This window comes from Hemicordylus capensis, chromosome 3 (genome assembly GCF_027244095.1).
Source record: "Hemicordylus capensis ecotype Gifberg chromosome 3, rHemCap1.1.pri, whole genome shotgun sequence".
Lineage (NCBI taxonomy): Eukaryota > Metazoa > Chordata > Lepidosauria > Squamata > Cordylidae > Hemicordylus > Hemicordylus capensis.
In genome coordinates, this window is record NC_069659.1 from 318527313 (window position 1) to 318551199 (window position 23887).

General features: G+C 38.8%; 1 long non-coding RNA gene across 1 annotated transcript; it reads right to left on the reverse strand.

Moving 5' to 3' along the window:
- Positions 1–1610: 1610 nt before the first annotated feature.
- Positions 1611–8123, reverse strand: LOC128352046 (uncharacterized). The gene is made up of 3 exons (XR_008320182.1): positions 8051–8123; positions 5823–7060; positions 1611–1726 (listed from the first exon to the last, which is right to left on the reverse strand). It is a non-coding gene; the product is annotated as an uncharacterized LOC128352046 (long non-coding RNA).
- Between the last annotated feature and the right edge of the window lie 15764 nt (positions 8124–23887).

The following is a 23887-nucleotide window of genomic DNA, read 5'->3' on the forward strand; positions in this document are numbered from 1 at the left end:
TACTCTCTCAAAAATCTAGAAGCATGTATGTGAGTTGGATTGTGATTGTTTAGAACAATGGAAACAAACTTGACACATACTTAGAGTCACTCTCTGTTTGATTATTACTTTACTTGTTCCAAAGCACTGAAACAGATTTCAGGGAGCAGCAATGCTAATTCCTGGCTCAAAATGTTTTGTTTAGTAGACAGAAATGCTTATTTGCCATCATGGGCAATTTGTTGTTTTTGGACTACAACTTCCATCATCCCTAGCCTAGGCTTTGGCCATTGTGTCCAGGGATGAGGGGAGTTGTAGTCCAAAAACAAGTTACCTAATACTGCCTACTTGAATACATTCCATGTGTGTCACAATGATCTGTCCAATTGAAAATGCATCTTCTCAAAATCCTTTATCATGTTTCAAACTATTTACATTATTTGCATCTGGGATTTATCTGACAGTTACTGAGTAACATACTTCTGAATTATTAGTGGCTGCTTTTAACATACTTTCCCACACATTTATTTCAACATACTTTCAAAGCATTAACTTTCTAAACTTCTAAGATAGACCACTATCAAATGTGTATTCTTCATAATCCTCATTTTACAGGTATAGAACACTGACTCCCAGAAGTAGTTTGACTGATTCATAGATCATTCTTGGCAAAAGTTATGGAACTCCATGCCCCAACCTTCCCCTTTTAACTCTGCAAACATTGTGGAATCTCTGGAATTACAGAATGAATAGCAAACAACATACCTAGAATAAATAAAGAACTTATTACATTAATTTTTGACAAGTTTCATGCATGTTTATCTGGCAACCGGTCTCAACACTAAGTTAAACACTGGGGGCCTAGATTATAGCTTCCAAGAAAAGCAGAGGAGGAGTTGTTGTTGCTGTTGCCGAGTTTTAATCCTTTTTATGCCAATCTGTTACTATGCTTAGGAATAAGTTGGTGTGACCTAAGGATCTACTTACTTTTTGATGCTGGTATTTGTAGTCTAGGTCAGGGTTTCTTAATCTTGGGCCCTCAGATGTTGATGGACTACAACTTCCAGAATCCCTAGCCATGTCCATTGTGGCTGGGGATTCTGGGAGTTGTAGTCCATCAACATCTGCGGGCCCAAAGTTAAGAAACCCTGGTCTAGGTGAAAATCTGGAATGCAGCAGTATAGCTAGGGACTGATGAGCCATATCAGATGAATATCCAAGAAGTGTGTTTCTTGTTCCATATTTTTCTCCCAAAATTCTCTTTATCAAAACTCAAAGTGTAGGGATAGTTCTGGAATGGGTTATCAAAACATATTCATCCCCACCATTTTCTTCCGACCTATTGAGAGCCCCACATTTTAAAGGGCACCCCATATTCGGCAAAGTCATGCAAGTTCTGAAAACATAAGATAGATTTAGGAAGTTGAAAGATATAAGCAGCACTGTCTTAGGAAAGTCAATAAAGAAGGCAGGGCAGCACTGACAAAGGAAAACCATACATAAGAGTGCTCCTTGTGATAAGATACCACTGAGAGGTAAAGGAAGCATCCTGGAGCAGATTAGTGAAGGGTTAGGGTGGCTTGGCCCAACACAAACAAGTGGTGAACCACACATGCTGTGAACTGCGCTTCTCTGCCATATGAAGTTTTCGGTGTGTAGTCAGTCTCTCAGCTCATTATGATGACCATCGGCGTGCATGTTGCTTTAGTAATACAAGCAAAAGGCAGGTCTCTGGCCTGAAGAGCAGCTGAAAGACCACAAGGGGAGGAAAGGGAGAGGGAAGAGAAACAAGAGATGAATGTAGTTACAACCCCTGCTAACTTGGCAAAGAGGCACCTTTTAATGTGGTGATACTCTTTATTGAACAGGGGGAGAGTAACTGGCCCAATCCACCCCCAGCACAGCAACCCTCCAGTGACTGTTGCTGGTGTCTATCTTATGTTTATTTTTAGACTGTGAGCCCTTTGGGGACAGAGATCCATCTTATTTATTTATTATTTCTCAGTGTAAACTGCCCTGACCCATTTTTGGAAGGGCGGTATAGAAATTGAATTATTATCATTATTAATAATAATGATAATAATAATAATAGCCTATATTCTGCGACGATATCTATAACAACAGCAACAACATTGACAATAAAATTCAGTCATCCCAGGTCCTTGAGAAGGACTCGATGTCTGGATAAAACAAACCAGTCAGTAACACCTGTCTGACTGTGTAAACAAGAAATAATAATAATAATAATAATAATAATAATAATAATAATAATAAGAAGAAGAAGAAGAAGAAGAAGAAGGAGGCAGCATGACAAGGTAGCAGGGATGATACACTGGAACATCTGCAAAAAATACAAGCTACCTATAGCCAAAAGTTGGTGGGACCATAAAACTGAAAAAGTTGTAGAAAATGAAGATGCAAAAATATTATGGGACTTACGACTACAAACAGACAAACATCTGCCACACAATACACCAGATGTAAGTGTAGTCGAGAAGAAAGAAAAACAAGTCAAAATAATCGACATAGCAATACCAGGGGATAGCAGAATAGAAGAAAAAGAAATAGAAAAAATCACAAAATACAAAGATCTACAAAGTGAAATTGAAAGGCTGTGGCAGAAGACGACCAAAATAATCCCAGTGGTAATTGGCGCCCTAGGTGCAATTCCAAAACAACTTGAAGAGCATAGGGGCTACAGAAATCACCAATTACAAAAAGCAACATTACTGGGAACAGCCTATATTCTGCTACGATATCTATAATAACAACAAGAACAATATTGATAACATAATTCTGACATCCCAGGTCCTTGGAAAGGACTCGATGTCTGGATAAAACAAACCAGTCAATAACACCTGTCTGACTGTGTAAACAAGAAATAATAATAATAATAATAAATGTTCTTAAGTTTCATTTCAATTGGGAACAGGTTTGGGGATCAGTTAGAGATAAAGGATTTAAGGCAAAAGCTCATAGAAAAGGTAGGCTATGAGGTGCTTTTAAGTGGCGGGGAACATCATGTAGGTATTGTAAGATGATGATGATGATGATGATGAAGAAGAAGAAGAAGAAGAAGAAGAAGAAGAAGAAGAAGAAGAAGAAGAAGAAGAAGAAGAAGAAGAATGATTTTCATTTTATTCTGTCCTTCCTCCAAGGAGGACAGGTTGGCATACATTCCCTTCGCCTCCTATTTTTATAATCAGAACAACACTGTAGGGAATGAGGCCATAACTCAGTAGTGGTAAAGCATGTGGGAGGTTGCCCTGGCATCTCAGGGTAGAACTGGAGAAGACTCCTGCCTGAAGCTTTAGAGAGCTGCTGACAGTTAGAGTAGATAATACTGAGCAAGATTGGCCAATGGCCTGACTCATAATAAGTCAGCTTCCTCGGTTCCTAACTTTGTGAAGCGAATTAGGTTAAGAAAGGTGAACCCAAGGTGACCTAGTGAGCATATTGACCCAGTGGGAATTTGCATCCAGATCTTCCCAGTTCTAGTCTGACATTTTAACCAATATACTGCACTGATTTTCTTAGCGGAATAATCTATAAAATGGAATATCCTCAGTTCAAAGCTGATCAAAAGATGAACCCATTGGGTGGCCCTAGGAAGCCATTATTCCCCCAGCTTCAATGCTTTGAGCATGCTGCAAAGGAGATGTATATACAGGTGAAACTCGGAAAATTAGAATCTTGTGCAAAAGTCCAATAATTTCAGTAATGCAAATTAAAAGGTGAAACTGATATATGAGACAGACGCATTACATGCAAAGCGAGATAAGTCAAGCCTTAATTTGTTATAATTGTGATGATCATGGCGTACAGCTCATGAAAACCCCAAATCCACAATCCCAAAAAATTAGAATATTACATGGAACCAAGAAGACAAGGATTGTAGAATAGAACAATATCGGACCTCTGAAAAGCATAAGCATGCATATGTATTCAGTACTTGGTCTGGGCCCCTTTTGCAGCAATTACTGCCTCAATGCGGCGTGGCATGGATGCTATCAGCCTGTGGCACTGATGAGGTATTATGGAAGACCAGTCTGCTTCATTAGCGGCCTTCAGCTCTTCTGCATTGTTTGGTCTCATGTCTCTCATCCTTCTCTTGGCAATGCCCCATAGATTCTCTATAGGGTCAGGTCAGGCAAGTTTGCTGGCCAGTCAAGCACAGTACACTGTATACTTTTCAGAGGTCTGATATTGTTCTATTCTACAATTCTTGCCTTCTTGGTTCCATGTAATATTCAAATTTTCTGGGATTGTGGATTTGGGGTTTTCATGAGCTGTACACCATGATCATCACAATTATAACAAATTAAGGCTTGACTTATCTCGCTTTGCATGTAATGCGTCTGTCTCATATATCAGTTTCACCTTTTAATTTGCATTACTGAAATTAATGGACTTTTGTATGATATTCTAATTTTCCAAGTTTCACCTGTATACTAATTATACACACACACACACACACACACACACACACACACACACACACACACAGATAACTCTTGCAAGAGCTGCCACACATGGAATTAGCCACGGGTACATCTTAGAGTATATATACACACACACACACACACACTCTAAGATGTACCCGTGGCTAATCCCATGTGTGGCAGCCCTTGTAAGAGTTTGCAAGCAAGGGGAGGGGGAGAGGAAAGTGGGGAGAGGAACATAAGGCCAATGGACAGGCCAGTGAACAGGCAGGCAGGCAGGGAGAGAAAGTAGCAACAGCGGCAGGGGGAAAGCAAAAGCAGCGGCAGCTGGGGGGGAATCAGTGGAGGGGGAGAAAGCAGTGGCAGGGGGAGAAAGCAGCGGCGGCCAGTGGGGAAGAAAGTGGTGGGTGGCTGGAAAAAGTGGCTGGCCAGCCAGCCGGCCAGAGAGAGAAAACATTGGAGGGGGGAAGAGGGAAGAGGAGGGGGAGGGCTGAGGGGCCGAGAACAAGGGAGGGGGCTGCAAATGAGGGAGAACTAGAGGCACAGATGCTCTGCACCCGGGCCAGCTACTGTTGTTGTTATTGTTATTATTTTTATTATTATTAGTAGTAGTAGTATGCATTCAGCAGTAGTACTACAAATAGTTGTTGTAGTAGCAGAAGCAATATCACCAACAGCAGCAACGAAAAAAATTGCAAGCAGCTCTGCATCTGGAGTAGTTCTCTCTTCCAGACTGCTCTTAAAGACCTGCCCCGCCCACACACATCATTAATATACTACGTTCCTAAAGGTATGCAAATATTCTAAACTCAAGTAATCATAAGTACACTTATTACTTAATTTCAAGCCAGCCTTCATGTCAAAACCAAGATGGCTAGGCCGTATTGTTTAATGAATATCTCAACTGAGAGATCACCCTTGGCTTAAAAAAGAAATTTCTGATAAAAGAAAAGCACCCCATTTCCTCCCCTCCTAGATGAACATAAATATAAAACGAAAAAAGGAGGGCTGTGGAACAGAAAGGCCATGGCTTACATTTCGCACTGGATAGGTTCTGGTTGAATGAGATCTGGGATGTGTGCCAAATTAATGGGGGATGGAACCCTCCCTTTCTTCCTCTCCAATAGCCACAATGTTCATTATTAAGAAAAGCATATGAACGGCAGGATTTGATTTTAATAACACCAATGTCTTCATTAATCTGTACTTTCCATTTAGCCTCATTATGGAGAAAATGCTGAGTTAATGCAGCACCCATTCTTGTTAGATTTTCCCTGGAAACAAAAACACACACACGCCAAAGCCATTGTTTCCCTCCCTTTTCTCACCCATTCAAGGGCTATCAGGTGTGTGTGTCATATTTTTAAACAGGCTGGCTGTTGTCAAGGGCTGTTTTCTTACCTGAAGGCCTCCTTTTAAAAGGTGCAAAGAAATGGCTGGAGAAAGAAACCACGAAGCAAAACAAAGGAGGAAAAAAGGCTTGAATGGCACACCATATTTATGGCGGCCGTGTTGTGTGTTTCTGATGCTTGTCATGTCAAGGATGCTCTTGCCATCACCTGCAAGTGAGCTGATCTTTCCTGCTCGGCCTTCCCTCTGCTCCTTCTAAATCAAGAGCCCTGATAGGCATTGCTGCTTTGTATCTGCCCAGCAAATAGTGGCCTTTTGTCCTGCATAAGTTCCTAAACAAACTTAATCTCTCTAACACTGTGACAGATGACATTTAGATGTCCTTGTTCCCTTTAAAATGAGTTTTATTGACAATCAGAGAACAAAAAGAAGGCCCAGAGAAAGGCCAGTGTTTTATAGGCCCTGCTAAACAACATCTTCGTTCTCAGTGCAGAGGGTGTAGAGAAAGCCTGAAGTTAACCCTCCCTTTCCCCATTTTCCCCTGCTTTGCAATATCACCATGACAACAGATATAGAAATCACTTAGTGACTCCTAGAAAGAAAACACACTGACACAGTCCCCCTTGTATGGCGAATCAAACTAAAGCCTTCATTCAAATGGCTATTGAGCTTGGGCATTCATGTAGAGGATGGGGTGGATTTTACACAGGTAACTACAACAGAAAGGCCAGCCTGAACTTCAGCCACAGCATATGGTAAAGTCTCTGCTTAATTAATGCATCCTCAATAGAATTTATCCATTTTAAATTTGTTTTCTTTTACTTGAAACATCATTAATGTAAAGGGCAACATTAATCAACATCTTGCAACTTAAAGGGCATTAAAGAGTAATCTTTTCTTTTCTCTTCTCCTTCTCTCTCTCTTTTCCTTATGCAACAGAATCTTTCAAGTAGTTCAGCAAGCAGCATCTGATTTCAGGCACATTCGAAATGTCCTTTCATCATAAGGCGCATCCAAAGAGGCCTCTACTGGCCAGCTTGCTAGCTGCAGCAAAGTTCTCCTCTTAATTGATTTGGATGGAAATGCAAGCAGAGAAATGAACGTTGCAAGTTTTGATTGTAAAGTTGCATACAACATGGATTCCTCATAAATATATTGTGCAAAGCAGAGGATATAGTTTGCTTCTTCTTCTTCTTGTTCTTGTTCTTCTTCTTCTTCTTCTTCTTCTTCTTCTTCTTCTTCTTCTTCTTCTTCTTCAAAGAAGCTATCATGTTTATTAAAACTTTGATCTTAAAAGAAAAGCCAAGAAAAGAAAAGAAAAAGAGACTCTGTATGGCATATGAACTATTTAAGGATGCATGTCTAAAATTAGTAGTAATTAGTGTGCAAGTTGGGGGGGGCTTTCCTGTCTTTGGATTTTAAAAGCAATACTAGAAAACTTTTGCAACATACTTGACATGTATTTCTTATCACAAGAGTGAAACATAAATCAAAGCTTGGAATCTATCTATCTATCTATCCATCTATATGAATGATGCTAAATATATGTGATGATAGCACAATTTGCTTCTCATGCTGTGTTTCCCTATAGCAGGGCAAAGAAAGCAAAGTCACTTCAGAATTTTTTATTATGGTTTTTCTAAGTAGCCTTTAACACTACAAATAACACTGTATCTGTTTTCTCTGTTGTTGAAACAATCCAACTTTACTTGGTTATACATTCAGCTTCTACTTCTGTAGCAGAATTTAAATCTGAACTAAATTTCCATTTGATTGCTCTTTTCAAAATCTGTTCAAAAGTGATTTAGGGCACAAATAACTTTAAAATGAATGCAAATACACACCACACAAAATTGGCAATATACAGAGAGGAAGTAAGAATCTAGGAACAGACTTTGTGTTCCCTGAAACTATTTTTTTGACATTCTTGAATCCTGACATCCTGAACAAGTATTTTGCATCATGTGATTTTAATCAAAATACAAAATCAAGAATGTATGTCAGTGATCTGAGATCATAGTTTGAAATGAATAAGAGATCGTGAAGTGCACAGTTATGCAAAACACTATTAAAGCTTTTCTGAAAATTAGTAATCTAGCTACAAAAGTTATTTTCCAAGTTCTACCCCCACCCCCTACACCCTCTCTCTTGCACAGAATATTACAATATGAGCAGCCTACTTCTATTACTGTACAATTATTTCTGACTGTGTCATATTTGATGTACTGCCTTTGCATCTTTGTTTATATAAATTGTCATCCCATTTTATCCTTGATTACCTTAATGGTGTCACCTCTTTCAAGGCCCTTAGAGATGTGGGTGGAGAATGAGCTGTATGCTATAGGAATGACTTCAGTTTAATATTTACACTGCTAGAATATCCTTAAAAATATGTACTTCAGGCCTTCAAATTGCCACCTTGCAGTCACAACAGTGACACCTACTGGAGAAAACAGGAGCTAGAAAAATGTGTGTTGGGAGATCATGGAAGCCTGCTTCTCCCTTTCTGATTTTTTTTTTTAAGTTAAAAAACAACCAAGAGGATTTCACAATATGTTTTTCCATGAATCTCTAAAGTAATGCACATGCTGGTACAGCCTTACATTTTCTTAGCTTAAAGCAGCATTGGTACCAAAAGGGAAAAGAAGTATGCAGATGTTCACTCCAATAATTTTCCAAAGTGAAGGTGTAAATCATAAGAATGGAAATCATAATATTCTACTACTGCCTATCAAAAGGACAAAAATTGAACTTAATAGATGTCATATATGTGACTGAATATAGGATATACCAAATGATTTGCATTTTCTATATTGCTTGAAGTAAATATACTCTGAACATGTGAATGTGCAGATATTCTGCTACTTCAAGGTTTTTTAATTAACTGGCCTGTTGTTTACTAATTTAATCAACCAATTCAAATAAAAGCATTTTAAAGTACAGCAATATGAGGAAATTAAACAGTGCCAGTTTAACTGAAATCATACAGATAACACTTATTGTTTTTTTAAAAACCATCCCAAACCTCTTGTAAACAAAATGTACACCACTCACTTGTTACGTGGCCACCAGTGTATATTATTAAAGAATGGATAAATTTCAACAGTTTTGCTTATTAATAACTTCAGCCAGAACAGATATGAATGTACATATGAAAGTAGATATGAATTTGTCATCTATTGGTAATCAGATATTGCAAAGTCGAGAAATCTGCCCTGAGCTCTCATGTGAAGAAAGGGCCAAATACAGAAAGATCAGCAACATTAAATTCCCACAAAGGAAAGTATTTTGAGTAAAGACTGAGGGGAAGGGAGGTGGGGGGGCACAATAATTAATGGCATCATAAAGGAGATAGCAAAGATCCTGTGACTGGAGATGGTCTTGTGATAGCTCCTGACTTGTAATAATGCCTGGCACTTTGAAATAGTGCCCATGTTTTCTCCTACACTGCTACACTGTTGTGGAGACCAATGGGATATAAGAGTTCATTTGGACTGCCAAAAACTTCTTAAAATGGAAGAAATTTCAGAACTCTCTCTCTATGCAGTATATTTAATCACAGAGAACCTGGAATGACATAATAATTTCCTGGCAACGATCAAATTACGTTTTGTGGCACCATAGTGTAGGGAGAAGGTTTCATTGTATGATTTTGATGTCCGTGCTCAGGGCAAAGTTGTATGTTAGTGTGTGTTTTAAAAATAACTATTTCATTAGCTGTACTTTTAAGGAAACATTTGATTGCTACATAGTCGACACCAATGATCAAAGGCTTGTTGATGTTTAAATGCCGGGGGAATAGTTTTACATACTATTGAAAATACAAAGCTATTTATGTCAAAGAAATCTAACAAGTGATCTCAGACATTTCCAGTATCTGTCAAACTGGAAACTGTGGGCAATATCCCACAAGGGGCTACCAACAAATGATGGAGAAGCTTGATCTCTAGGTATAGCAGTGGTTATGTTGCCCACATTCCTGTTATGATAGCAATGTGCTATTTGCTTATTAGATTGCAAAAAGAGAGAGAATTACTCATTGGGAAGTTGAATTTCAACCCAGGAAATGTTTGCCATAATTCAAGTTATTAGAAAACATTCAAAGTATTTTTGTTGTCATGAAATGGAACTCATTGGCCAAAAGAGCCAATATACACATATCAATATACACACATTTTAAAAAAATTCCTTACTTTAACAAAAAAGCATAATAAAGTAATCTGGGGGAGGAGAAGAGAATGAATTACTTCTACTGGTTTGTGAAAAAATATTCTCTTTGGTCACTAAAAAGATTAAATTTTCAAACTAACATTAGCACAAAAATATTTAGCCCAAGCATAAAGACTGAGTGATTTATTCAAGCTCTTGCTGTTGAAGGGGGTGATACTATATTTTGTGCCATAGACAGATTAGACAGAAGACAGGTGTAGAGATAAAACACACAGAAGTGCTAGAAATGAGGAATGCTGCATAAAAATATATGTACAAATCACAGTTGTTATGTTGATGTTGATTTTATGAATTCTGCTGCATCTTCTGGTCCATTAATAATTCTGCTGCCTGCGAGTGATGGTCATACTTGAGATATTGCTTATTATACTCTTCTTAACAGCATGATATAACAGTTTCAGAAATACCTTTTGTCTTGGCAGCATAAACTGAATATTTTTCCCTTTCCATTGATAATTGGCTATATGGCAGGTGATGTAGGGTGAATACAGGGTTTGATCCTCAACTTGTGCTCCATGAACGAAAGTTCCTTCCGTTCATGGAAGGAGAGCTGCGTTGACAGAAAGGTCCTTCTATGAGTGCAGATCACTTTCCAAAAACAACACTCCTGTTCACAGAGCGCAAGGTAAGGATTCGCCCCAGTGAATTTGGGTAATCAGGAAAACTAAGCTGTGTTATGTTAGTTCTACTGTCTATGGAAATAATAATAATTCCAGATTATACATGGTGTAGACAGCTCATGGCACATCTAGATTGTATCTAAAATGATTAAATGTATACAAAGCTAAAGCTTTAACCAGCAAGTAATGGGTATTAGCCAATTAGCATAGTTTCATTACTTGTTGACCTCTACAAAAGACAAGAATATTACTCCACTGTTGTTTTAGTGCACCAGTGTTCCCATTTCTTCAGGTCCTGGCACAGAATAATAAGACTTCAAAGTTCCAAAGTGCTTCTATAAACCTTGTTCTTGCTGAGGTGGTAAACCTGTCTCAGGGCTGTACCACTTCAAGCTGAAGCTAATGGTTGGAAGTTCACGTTTGAATGCTTCTCCACAGAAATATTTCCAGCTATAAAATTAGAAGTCCTAGTGTAGGTTTCTCCCTAGTTTCCTCTCCCTGGCTTTCTTTGTAGAGCATAACATGTGACAACCCCCGCCCCCTGGCCCCCTATCTAAAGTGGTATAGCCCAGGTGCAGGTTTGCTTCCTCACTGAGGCCAGAAAGAAGTGTTATCAACAGCCCAGGAAACAAAAGCATCAATCAAGAGCAAAGCCATAATGGAGAGCAGGAGAGAAATCCAAGCCTCACAAAATCTGACAAGTAGCCAGGAGAAGATGCTTGAGGGAAAACTCCACTTGCCTACTTAAGCATCAGGGTCCCCATGATTATTATCCAAAAAGAGAAGATTGGAAAGGTATGGTGTAAATAAATAGCCGTTCTCTACGCAAACATCCTCCCTCACCTATGCAACCAAATAGATGTGGTCTAACAAGTTTTTTCCGTCACCTTATTTGTAAAGTCACATTTCATTTTAGTGCACACAGATACTTGAAAACATGTGTGTTTTGTAAGATGGGGATGACTGCTGTAGTGTAATCTTTTGTTTAGTCCTGATAAAACGAAAGAAGCAGATGCAGGAAATTTCTTCCTGCTCTATATACTGTGCTGAAGAAGGAAACTAGCGCAGCCACTCTGGCATTATAATGTACATGCATTGTCATCCATGAAAGTAGACCTGAATGTATAAAAATTTAACAATGAAATTGGGCTTTAATTTCCTCTATGATCTATGGCATTAAATGAAGCAGTTTGTTGTTTAAATTTAAATATAGTGAATGTAGCAGATGGAGAGTGCCCAATCCAAAACCAATTAAGCCAATGCTTTCACATTTAAACCAACTTATTTTCTATTGTATTTATCACCTATGTCTAAAATCTTGAAGAATGTTTCCATTCCTTTGGGAATTATAATGAGGGCTCCAAGAAAGTGCTTTAAAATAATCTTTTTCTCCTGTGCAAAACCACTTTAAAAAATATTTCATGTTTATGGAGAAAAATAGATTTCCACAACTGTTTTGACATGTCACATAGCAATAGATAATTACTGCTACGACTTTAAGGAAATGTTTCCTGATCAGTGAACATGGGTTCCCAAACAACACCCCAACACTGTGGTCCCTGTTTTTCTTGCTGAAAGTGATTATCAATCATTTGGGCAGAGATTACATGCCTTAGATTTCTGGAGGGGACTATATTTCTTGATTTATGTACAAGAAACATATATGCCACCTGCCCCATCATGCAGACTTGGGCACCTCTGGTACAAAAATATTAAGCAATATGTTTGTATAGTATTAAGCAGGAAAAAGTGAAAAACTGCAGTTATTTGCACCAAAATTCCAAGGGAGGCAATCCCTTGCACATTCCTTACTAAAATGCATGGAAGTTTTTAGTGGACTATGCTTGGGATTTCATGTTCAGCTAAATATACTGGCCTAGAAATGTGTTTTTTCACTCACAGTTAGCGGTTTCATGCTAATATCAGTATACTGTATTCCATAGCAAAAATGTACATACTTCCTGATGTAGTGATGAAGGTGGCATACATTAGAAATCTTTGGGTGGGTTAAAAATGAAATTTAGCTATAGATGCTCAATGATGAGCTAAACAGCTTAGTTGTTATCATTTATGATAAAATAGGGTTAAACTGCTGCTGTGCATACAGTGGAGAATACAGTGGGGAGGGGGAATTAGTCAGTTTATTATATTATGTATATGTGAATAATGTATTGCAAGCTATTGTGAACAAAAAAGACAGGTCTGTGCCCCTGAAGAGCATGCAATCTAAATGTGAACGTTCTCGAAGATAACAGAGGGAGGGGAGAGAAACAAGGATTACAAGGAATGAATGAGGCCGTTCACAAGACCGGGCAGGTGGGGCGGCGGGAGGCTGGTTAAGCTTACCTTTGCCCCAGACAACTGCTTCAATATTGCTGGAAGTGCAGACTGTGCTCCCAGACAATCCGCACTGCATGTCAGCAGTGCAGAGCTCCAGAGGCCAGGATAATGCATGCTGACCTCCAGAGATCCCACAATGCACTGCATGACATGCGTGATACATTGGGGGATTCCCCCAGGACACAGGCACTCTAGGTTCCCGTTTCTTTGTCTGCTGGGGCTAAACACGATCCCGGAGCCCAGGTTAAGGGCTCAAGCCTTTAACTCTGGCTAAGAGCCAGGTTTGAAAATAGGATTGGGCCCAATCCTAGTGGTTCTCATGTACAGCCTAACTGACGCTTGGCTTCCCTAGCCCTGGCTAGGCTGCGCGTGAGAGCAGTCTCATTGTGTAGTTTTACACTTATGTGTAGTTTTTACTATGAAACTTCATTAAAGGTTCACTCGTTTCCCCCCTTCAAAACTGCATTCAGTTTTGTTCTAACTAGTATACCAACATGCCCTGAAAGAACCATAATCATCTTCCTGAATTTTAACTGAATTTGGGAGAACTGTAGAAAATAGTTGGCAAATATATTGAAGGTGATTTATTTATTAGCCCTTCATGTTTTACAGATATTTGGGGAAACAAAGCTTGGAAATAAACACTTTGGCCAGAAGCCAGTGCACATGTAAGTCCTCTGAGAAAACATAGCTGAGAAGTGCCTACCAGAGCACTGGATCGTGGCCTTTCTCTTTAAAGGATTAAGTGGTTCATGTGACAGACTAATGTCTGCATTTATTACTGGCAAGCCACTGCGCTTTTTCAAAAAATCACATGTACTCTTTTAAAGCAAATGTATTCTGTTGGCTTTTTTTCATCTCTGACCTGTAAAATAAATTTGTTACCAATGAAGACTATAGGGTTTCTCGTAATATAAGCAAAACCTATAGGAGTCTATGGTCTGTACAGTGGCCACAGCAAAAGGCATAACCAGAAAGAAAACATGGAAGAGAGAAGAACCAGTAATGTAAGAGCAATTGCATGCAGGAGCTGCTGTGAAATAAACCAAACAACTTGGATCTGGGACCACAATCTCTTATATTTTCTCCTTTTTAAAAATCCTCCGCAACAGGAGTGGCTCTGATTTCACTGATGATGGAAAGGTCATTTGATTCAATGATACCAAACACATATTACTCTTGTTCCTATATGAGCAAATTCATTCCAAAAGGCATTTAAACGCATAGATGCCAATGACATTACTTCTTACAGCGAGCTCCACTCCTTCTCTTCCTTTTGATTGATAGAGTCCAGATTTGAAGTCATAGTGGTTTTTAGCCACCCCCACGGTTTGTTCTTATAGGATGTGTCTGGATTAGGCAACCTTATTTGGGAAGACCTAAATGTCAGATACAAGGGATGACTTTCCTTTGCTTGTTTTAAAGGAAATAATATTTGCAGTTGATCTTATTCAAATGCAATATGAGTTATCTAACTATGCAAATTAGCTTTTAGTTCAATATAAAACTGGGTAATTCGTTGTTATGATGTTTTTCTAGGACACCCTCTAGACAATAAACAAAACGAGGTAACTAAGAATATCAGGTGGTAGTTACTTTATTAGTTTCCCATTAAACTGTAAAGCAAACAATCATATAGCATGTGCTTGAAAGGTGAAAGGTCACAAAGCAGAAGCATGACTTTGTAAGCTCTAGTGCACGTTATAATTTCAGAACAACTTTTTTCGTATTTCCAAAAGTGGTGTCTAAAATTGTAGGTTTAATGCTACTTCCCCCCCTAAGCATTGCCATTGGTTCATTGCATGCTGCAGAGATTAACTATCATTGTAACTTTTTCTACTGTCTCATTGCATTGCATTTTAATTGCCACAGATCCTAAGTCCAACTTCATTATAATTTCATTTAGTCACATTATTTAAAAAAGAAAAAAGTGGCACATTTTGGTGGATGCTTTCATAAGCATTTTATAATAAGGAATTGTTTTCAAAAGGAAAAAATGCAGAATAAAGATGGATTTTGATAGAAATTAGTTTGTTTTTTTAAGATAACAAGTGATCTTGATTAGGATATTAATGTATTAATCAGGGCAATGAATTTTTCACCTTTTCATGTATACATTTGTGGATCAGCAGGGACAGGTACTCTTTTTTTCTATAAAACAGACCAGCTGAAACTACAGAGGACTAGTTAGCTGCACATCCTGCTTTCTCCAGAACTGTCCAAATTGTATTAGGGTTGCTTATAATGATGTTATATGATATCCTGGTTGCAATACCTGCATATGTGGAAAATTTAATATTGATTTACTGTATCTCTTTGCCTCTCCTTGAACAGCATAGATAGCCATTACAGCTGTTGGTGGTATCTATTTTGTCTTTTCATAATTGTCATTTTTGGTTCTACTTAAGATTAAAATATGAAAATTGCATCACGTGCACACACACAGTGCATTAGCCAGGTTATCAGCAATTTCCTGGCACAGACATCATTTTTATTCCTATTCACTCTCATTTTATTTATGAAAACTGCATTCTGTATTAGAAACTTTATTTTTTAGTTAGAATGTGACACAAAATGAGCTCCCTTTATATAAAGTTTTTGCGAAGATTAATTATTTTCCTCCATCATAGCCTTTTTCACTAACATATCTACAGTTTTATTCCATGTTTTGGAACAGTTTTGTCCAAGGCTGAAGTTCATTATATTTCATTACATTGAATTAGAAAAGTATTTGTTAATGTCTGCCTTTTAACAATTAGCTTGATGCCATCAGCCTGGGGAATAAGGTGATCTTAATGTTCACAAAGCTTTGATGTTGTCCCCAAAGAGGTATGAATCTGAAAGGTGTATGGCTCATTTCTATTGGTCAGAAATCATATGCCCTTATTATGCAAGTAAATATTTCCTCCGTATACAGGAACTAGCCCTGCATTATTATAATTTTTGATAACTGCTTTGATGTTTGCTTGCTACAAGGGTCCAGTCAAAAAGGCAAAAAGAAGTCCTTGTCAAGGGCCGATTTTCCAGAACTCTCTGCAATCTGTTCATGCACAAGTTAGAGCTGAGAAAACACAAAGTAAATACTGCAAGAGGACATCCTCAAAAGCAATCTTCCTTATCCACCAGTCTTCCCAAACTGCTTTTCTTTTCAATTGCCAGTGGACTGAATTTTAAAACAAGACTAGATTTTTAAAAAAAAAAATTAGTAGAAAGAAAAGAGATGTTGACTGATTCTTGTTCTGATTAATATCAATTGTTTACAGACCATATTTGGATACACTTATGATCTATTATGTGCCATATAGTAATTAATGTACATGCAAGCCACAGAATACATTCTTTCTTATTAAAGTTGAGAGAGGGTTTTTTGTTGTTGCCATCTAGCTAATAAAAGCCTCTCTCGCTCCCTCCCTCCTTCTCTCTCTCTTTTACACAACAGAATTTTTGACAGGGTTGACTCCAGACGGCTTTCCAGCTGGGGTCTGGGGCCTGGGTGAACCTTCAAAATTTTCCCATTTGAGCTGCATCAAAGTGAAGGAAATTCAAGGATCACTAACGTCTCAGATGGTAGCACTTGCCCTAACAACCAAGGTTCAGGAATTCTTTGGAGCAGGCTGAGGTCATTTTTCTCCCCTTTTCTCCTAATGCTTTTCTCTATTAATCAGAGCTCACAGCTCAGATTGGTCTTCAACTTCCTCCCAATCCTTGCTAAGCCTGTCATTTCTAGCTATTATTTACTTTAATGGACTTTGGCTGATCCCTTATGAAGCTTTGGATCTGAGAATAATACGGCTGGAGAGTAACGGGCGCAGGCCTGGGCGTGGGTTTGCCTGCAGATTAACCATGGCAGATGGGCTTTATTGCAGTTTCCTGTGTGCTGAGTGTTGATTGAGAGGGTATAATGAGAGAGGTGGTGTCAACACAATGGCTGCAGCCACTTCATTGCACCTTGCGTCTAAACAACCCCTTTTTTCTAAATCTTTGGGTTGTGAAATTTTAGGAAGTCAGAGCACAAGAACAAGCACAAAAACAACTGTAAATAACCATGAATGTTAATCCAATGCTAATTGGTCCCTTCTTTCATTATAGGTACATTTTGCTCAGTTTTTTTTTAAAGGAAATTAATGATATGGACAGTTATACATAATTGGACTTTTATATCAGCTTAAATGCTAATGCAACCATGTAGCAAACTTAATTATTATTATCTCATTAATTTCCAGGAAGAAGGTTTCCAACAAAAGTGTACCTCCCAATCATCTTGTTATGTTCTGCATTTAGTTTTGGATACCTAGGGGATACGTTTTAAAGGGGGGAAATCAATTATCTATTGTGTGGAGAATGTTTTAAAAATGACAGTAGTATCATGCTTAATTTCTGCCATACTATGTCACAGTAATCTCTAGTTTGTAAAGAGAAGAAGTCACATGAAGTAGTTTGCAAGTGAAATGATAAAATATATATCATGCATTTTGTTGCTAGTCTCGAAATACCTTTTTACACAATCCTCACTTTAAAGATTTCACTTAATTCCTCCTTTTCATTGATGGATTAAAATCACAACTATTGATTCCTTTATTCCTTTGGGGCTTTACCCATCTGTCTTATCTCTTTCATCCCAGCACCCCTTGGCCTGAGAGAAGTGTTCTGCAAATGAACTGAGGAAAATCTGGAGAAGATTCTAGGTCAAGTTTGTGTACAAGAGTTGAAATTTTTAGTGACAGTCTTCCCTCGCTGCCAAGCAAAAGTTTCCACACAGTGCTGCACAAGCAAGCCCAATTATCCTCCTCCTTTGAAAACCATTATCAAGTTTTTCAAAACTTCTTTCATTTCACTGTTGTCATTCCATGAAAAGGAAACTAACCACCATGTCAAGACAACTCAGCTGCCTAGCAACCACCGGCCACGTTTTAATTCTGACTTGCTTCTGGTCTTGACTAATGGAAAGTGACTATGTTAAGCCAGTCAGAGGAGTTGTTTGTCACTTGTGAAATTCAAACAAAACCATATTGTTTTCTAAAGTACCAGGCGTGATTGATGTAAAGATTTACAGTAACATCATTCATTTTCCCTTGTGTTTTAGTGGGATAGATGTCATATCTTTTCATGCTTTATTAAATGCATTAGAGGACCTCATAAACATGATGCTTTTTGTCCCTGAAGAATCTAAAGAGGGTTTTTTGTCTTATTCTAGTGACCTAGAACTTGTGAATTGTAATGAATCTATTCAAAAAGTGCCTTTGTCCTTTCAATATATAATTTAATAAAAAGGCGCATCAGCCATGAAGTGGAGAACAAAACAAACAAACAAAAACCAGAGGGAAGAGAAGAGATTAAAATTAACAGGAAAGGAAAAAAAAGGAAAAAATGTTAAGCTGTTATGAGTAAGATGTAAAGTTGGACCTAACTTTCCCACACTAGGGCAATTTATATTTCTCTGGGAGGGGAAGCATAGAGAATCATATTGCTCTCTAAAGATCTATAAACACAAAAAAAGAGAAAACCCTTAAAGGTAGAAATCAAAAGCATTTTGCCTGTTGCAATGTAGCAGCAACTACTACTATCAGCACTGTTACAGTATTAGTATTTAAAACAAGGGAGTACTAGAAACATCTCAGGTAATATTGCTCTAATGCTCTTAAATATATATAGCCAATTTTAAAGATTTTTTTAAAAGCCAACTTTTAAAAAAAGAGAGGGGGTGGAGAATAAATACGCACTGGAATTTTCCCTGTGTTATTAGTTTTAAAAAATCCAACCAAGTTTTGCTTCTGCTCTAGCAAGAACTGCCATGCTACAGCAAACCAAGATTATGTCACCCATCAATTTCAGCATTTGATTTCCTACAGTGGCTAGCTGGAAGTTATCTCACAAGGAAGATATGAAGGCAATGGACTTCACTGGTTGTTCCCTGTAGCTTGGGTGTTGCTGATGTATGTATGTATGTATGTATGTATGTATGTATATCTATGTAAACCGCTTTGGGAACTTTTGTTGAAAAGTGGTATATAAATATTCATTTTATTGTATTTCTGTAAAAGAGGAAATGCTCTTTTGCTCAGTTGCAAGGGCTTCACATGATATGATGGATGTGGATATGACGAATATACCACCTTTCAACAAAAGTTCCCAAAGCGGTTTACATAGATATAAATAAATAAAATCCAAAGCAGTGGGGGTGAGTCTCCAGCACTCATACTCCATTTCTCAACTTAATGCTCCAAACTGCTTCACACATTCTAGACATACCATGTAGACAAGGGCTGCACAACTTCAGCCCTCCAACGGTTGTTGGCTACAATTCCCAATCGCCAGCCACAATGGCAAATAATCAGGGATGATGGAAGTTACAGCTGGAGGGCTGAAGTTATGCAACCCAAATATCCCATTGAGAAGCAGGGAGATGTTCTGCCTGAAAGCAGCATAGGGCGGGGTCGCACGGCCACCTGTAAGTACTTACAAAGTAGGTATGAGAAAGTAGGTATGAGAGGGGCCAGAGATTCTGGGAAAAGCACACTCCCAATGGGTGACAGCTGAACCCCCCTGTCTCTGGTTCCCAATCGCAGTTACCCTCTTCTATCTTAGATTTTACTGACTTTCTGCACCTACTAGAAATCAGGAGTTGAAATTGGTGTCACAAAGTAGGGTATCCAGTGTCGCAAGAGCCCTCTTTAGGCCTTACAAGAATGGTAGATACTGTATCCAGGTACAGTACCCACAGCAGCATATGACGACGATGAATATTTATATACTGTTTTTCAACAAAAAGTTCCCAAAGAGATATACATAGATAAAAATACATAAATAAAATGGCTCCCTGTCCCCAAAGGGTTCACAATCTAAAAAAGAAACATAAGATAGACACCAGCAACAACCACTGGAGGGATGCTGTGCTGGGGATGGATAGGGCCAGTTGCTGCTCTTACTCTGCTAAATAAAGAGAATCACCACTTTTAAAAGGTGCCTATTTGCTCCTTGTACATTGTACCCAGGTATAGGGTAACTATACCTAGTGTAGTATGAGATAACTTATACTACATTACTGGGTCATTACTGTATTGTTACTGTATTACATTATACTGGGCAATTACTGTACCCAGGTATAGTAATAACTGAAGAGGACTAAGGATAGAACCCAAATGTAAGGGCTGAAGTTCTTCGAGCTTGTAGGTGGAGCTGTCTACGTGTTCCAGGATAGTTGTAGTGGGATACTTCAATAGGTGGTGACTCCACAAAGTCAGGCTACATATTTATGAATGTACATGTTTAATAATTTAAGTAATGCTTAACCAATATACATTATTCTATTCTATTAGATCACAGAGAACTAAATACAATTGCTGTCAATGGCTTACTAAACTCCCTGAACATAGTTTCCTTAAGCAACTGGAGCCCAAAGGCATTTAAAGGAAACTCAGTGAACATGCTGATTTTTTAACATTACTATCCTTGAATGAGTTAGCTCTGAAGGCAATTTATACAGTAAATGTATAGAGGGCTGCCCAATTTTGGCCCCAGCTGTTGTCAGACTACAACTCCCATCATTCCTGACTATGGCTGGGCATGGAGGGAGTTATAGTCCAGCAGTAGCTGTAGGGTTGTGGTTGTGCAGTCCTATTTCATTCCCATGACTGGTTGCCATGCCACAGAAGTAGTGTCTAAATCTGGAACCACAGCAATTCCACACCAGTATTACAGCTCCCTGAAAGGCTATGGAAGTATTTCACATCTGGCCTTTAGTTCACAACTCCTCTGGAATGGAGGGGGTGCATTCACATATTGGCCAAATATACCCCAAAGTCCCTGCGAGCTATCAGAAAGCACTTCACACACAATTCGGGTTTTTTATTGTGCGATAAAGTGTAGCCTGATTTATATCCAGGGTTAAAAAAAATCCACTTTTTGCATTGGTTTTTGAGGGCAACTTCAAACCCGCAGTAAAGCCTCTCAAAAAACCTGCGGTAAAGCCTGCTGTCTGGGAAAGCTCATGGTGTTGTTGTCATAATTGCTTATTCAGTGTCATTCACTAGCTTCAGCAATTATGATTGCAAGAAAATGGTAACCACAGCATATAACCATACTAGTTGACATCTAGATTAAGTGTGTGTAGCAAATGTTCAGCACATACTATAGGAAAGGGGCAATTTTAATCAATCTCCCCTTCCTTCTGTAGCCAACTTTGACTCCTGAAAATGTTCCCTGAGGATCATACAGCCTTCAGGGACATATTGGAAGTCACAATTAGCTACTAAGGAAGGAGAGATTTAAAAATTTGGCCTCCCCCATTGTGAATTCTCCATGCTTCCTATTACAGCTATGATGTTTTGATTGTTTTTAATGTTGTTTTAGAGCATTTTTTTTAAAAAAATTAAATTTCTTATTTTGTTTTAAACTAATGTTTTAATGTTGTTTTTATCTGTTGTAAACCGCCCAGAGACACAAGTTTTGAGCGGTATAAAAATATGTAAATAAAATAAATAAATAAATATGTATTATTTATTTATTATTTATTTATTACATTTATAAACCGCCCCATCCAGAGGCTCTGGGCGGTGTACAACAACCGGAACTCCCATAACTCCCATATCAATCAGAACTTCCATAATAAGACACATACACAAGAAGGGAGCACAAATGTTTTAAAGATGTCTGGTAGGATCCAAGCAGTTTGATCACATTTACAGAACATGCTATTATGTACAATTGCGATTCATTTTAGTCAGACATGAACAAGTGTAATTCCTGATGGACTATGCCCTTCCTTGTTTTTATTTTCTCAAAATGAAGAATAGTGGCATTTAAATCCAAAATCCTATAGAGATTTGTGTCCCATACATCTGGTTTTCAAAGAATCAAAAGTCTAGAAGATGCTGCATAATATCAATCACAGCCTGCCACCCCCCCATCCGCATAAAAAGGTGATAAAGTGCCCAATGTCACTCTTCACTTATCTCCACAATAGCCCTTTTCCCCAGAATTGTGACACAGACTCACTCACTTATCCTGGAGAATCAAAAAGACAGTACTAGCTGGCATCCAGAGACTAATGAAGTGTGTATGCATGTGCGTGCAGTGATGCTGCATGTGAGCTACAGAAGATAAACAATTGTTGTTGATCTCCCCTTCCCTCTGTAGGCAATGATGATTCCCAAAAATAAGTCCCTGAGGGACACATGGTTTCCACTGGCTACAGAGGGAAGGAGAGAGTAATAAAAACTGCCCCTCCCACATAGCCTGTTCTGAGCATTTTCTGCACCAAGTTTTGTTAGTCTGGATATCAGCCTCTTTCATCAATAGTGCATTTGAGGCTTTTCTCAATTGTGCCTCCATCTTTTTTCAGACGTAACTTCTGGATATTTCTTTTTTCACTTGTAATGCAATTGCAGTGAGACCTGTTGAGGATGTACTGGCAGAGCACAACTGATACACCTGACAGGAGCTTTGTGGCATGGCCGATTTTTAAAAAACCAAAACCCTTTATGTATTGCTTGTGCCTGCCGTTATGCCTTGCACCCAGTCCCTCCCCATTATTGTGAAACAGCCTTATAATGTTGAATCTCATTTAACAGCCTTAGTACTAACAGTTTAGCAGAAGTGCATTGTTTTTAATAATAATGTATGATTGTCATTGTTATTATTTTCAGTTCCACTGGTGTGCCACTGTGTAACTGTGGCAAATAAACTGTGGCAAATAACAAAAAATCTTCGCACTGTGATTAAAGAGGAGACACTTTGCATGTGGTGATTTTGCAAGTGGTGACAGAGGCTAAAAGAAGAGCAAGTCGAAGGAGAGAGGTAGACAGTAGCTGATGCTGTCAGAAAGATGGAGACTGGGTTACCCAAGCTGGGCTTTCCCAGCCAGAAATGGCCCTTGTGCAGGTTCAGCAAAACCAAAGCAGGAGATGAATGCACCACAGGGCTGGTGGGGAAGTGCCAGCAAACTCAAGAAACAGCATGAGAACGCAGACAGGTGCCTGGTGCAGGACTAGGCAGGGAGGCTGATAGGACTCACTTGGAAAGCTTTCAAATAGCATTGACAAGCTAAGGAAGCCCATGGGAAAGCAGCTGTTCCAAGAGGAATAATGCTGTAGGGATGTCTTCTTAACAAGATGATCCCTTACGCCAGTGGTTCCCAACCAGGGTTCCTCCAGATGTTGCTGAACTATTACAACTCTCAGCATCCTCAGCTATAGGGGGAGGGGAGATGGCTGTGTGACACTGCTCATCACACCTAAGTGGGCAGGGGCCTGTGTGGCACTGTGGGACTGCTCATCACACCTAAGTGGGCAGGGGCCTGTGTGGTAGCAACCATACAATCAATAACTGTGTTCTACCCAGGTTTGGGAGCTGTGTGTGCTCCCAATTTTCAGTTGTGTGGACGTGGTAAGAGGAAAACCTGGGTAGAAGTGATTGTGTGGAAGCAAGGTAGGAGGAAAAGCTACCCAGGTTTTCTTCTCATCTTGCTTCCACACAACTGAAAATTGGGAGTACCTACAGTTCCCAAACCCGGGTAGAACACAATTTTTGATTGTGTGAATGACCTCATAGATTCAGAAACAATTAAACCTTTTAATTGTAGGTAGCTCTGTTGGTTCATTGGAAAAACATTTCTAAGCCACAGTAGGGAAATACAATACCATTATTATGACCAACTCAATTTAAAAAATTGCTCACTAATTTGTGACATTTTAGTTGGACCTAACAAAGCTTTCAAGCCACCTAATGGAGCAGCGGGAAAATGCTTGACTAACAAGCAGAAGGTTGCCGGTTTGAATCCTTGCTGTTACTATATCGGGCAGCAGCAGTTTAGGGAGATGCTGAAAGGCATCAGCTCTCACTGTGTGGGAGGTGGCAATGGTAGACCCCTCCCATATTCTACCAAAGAAACCACAGGGTTCTGTGGGCGCCAGGAGTCGAAATTGACCT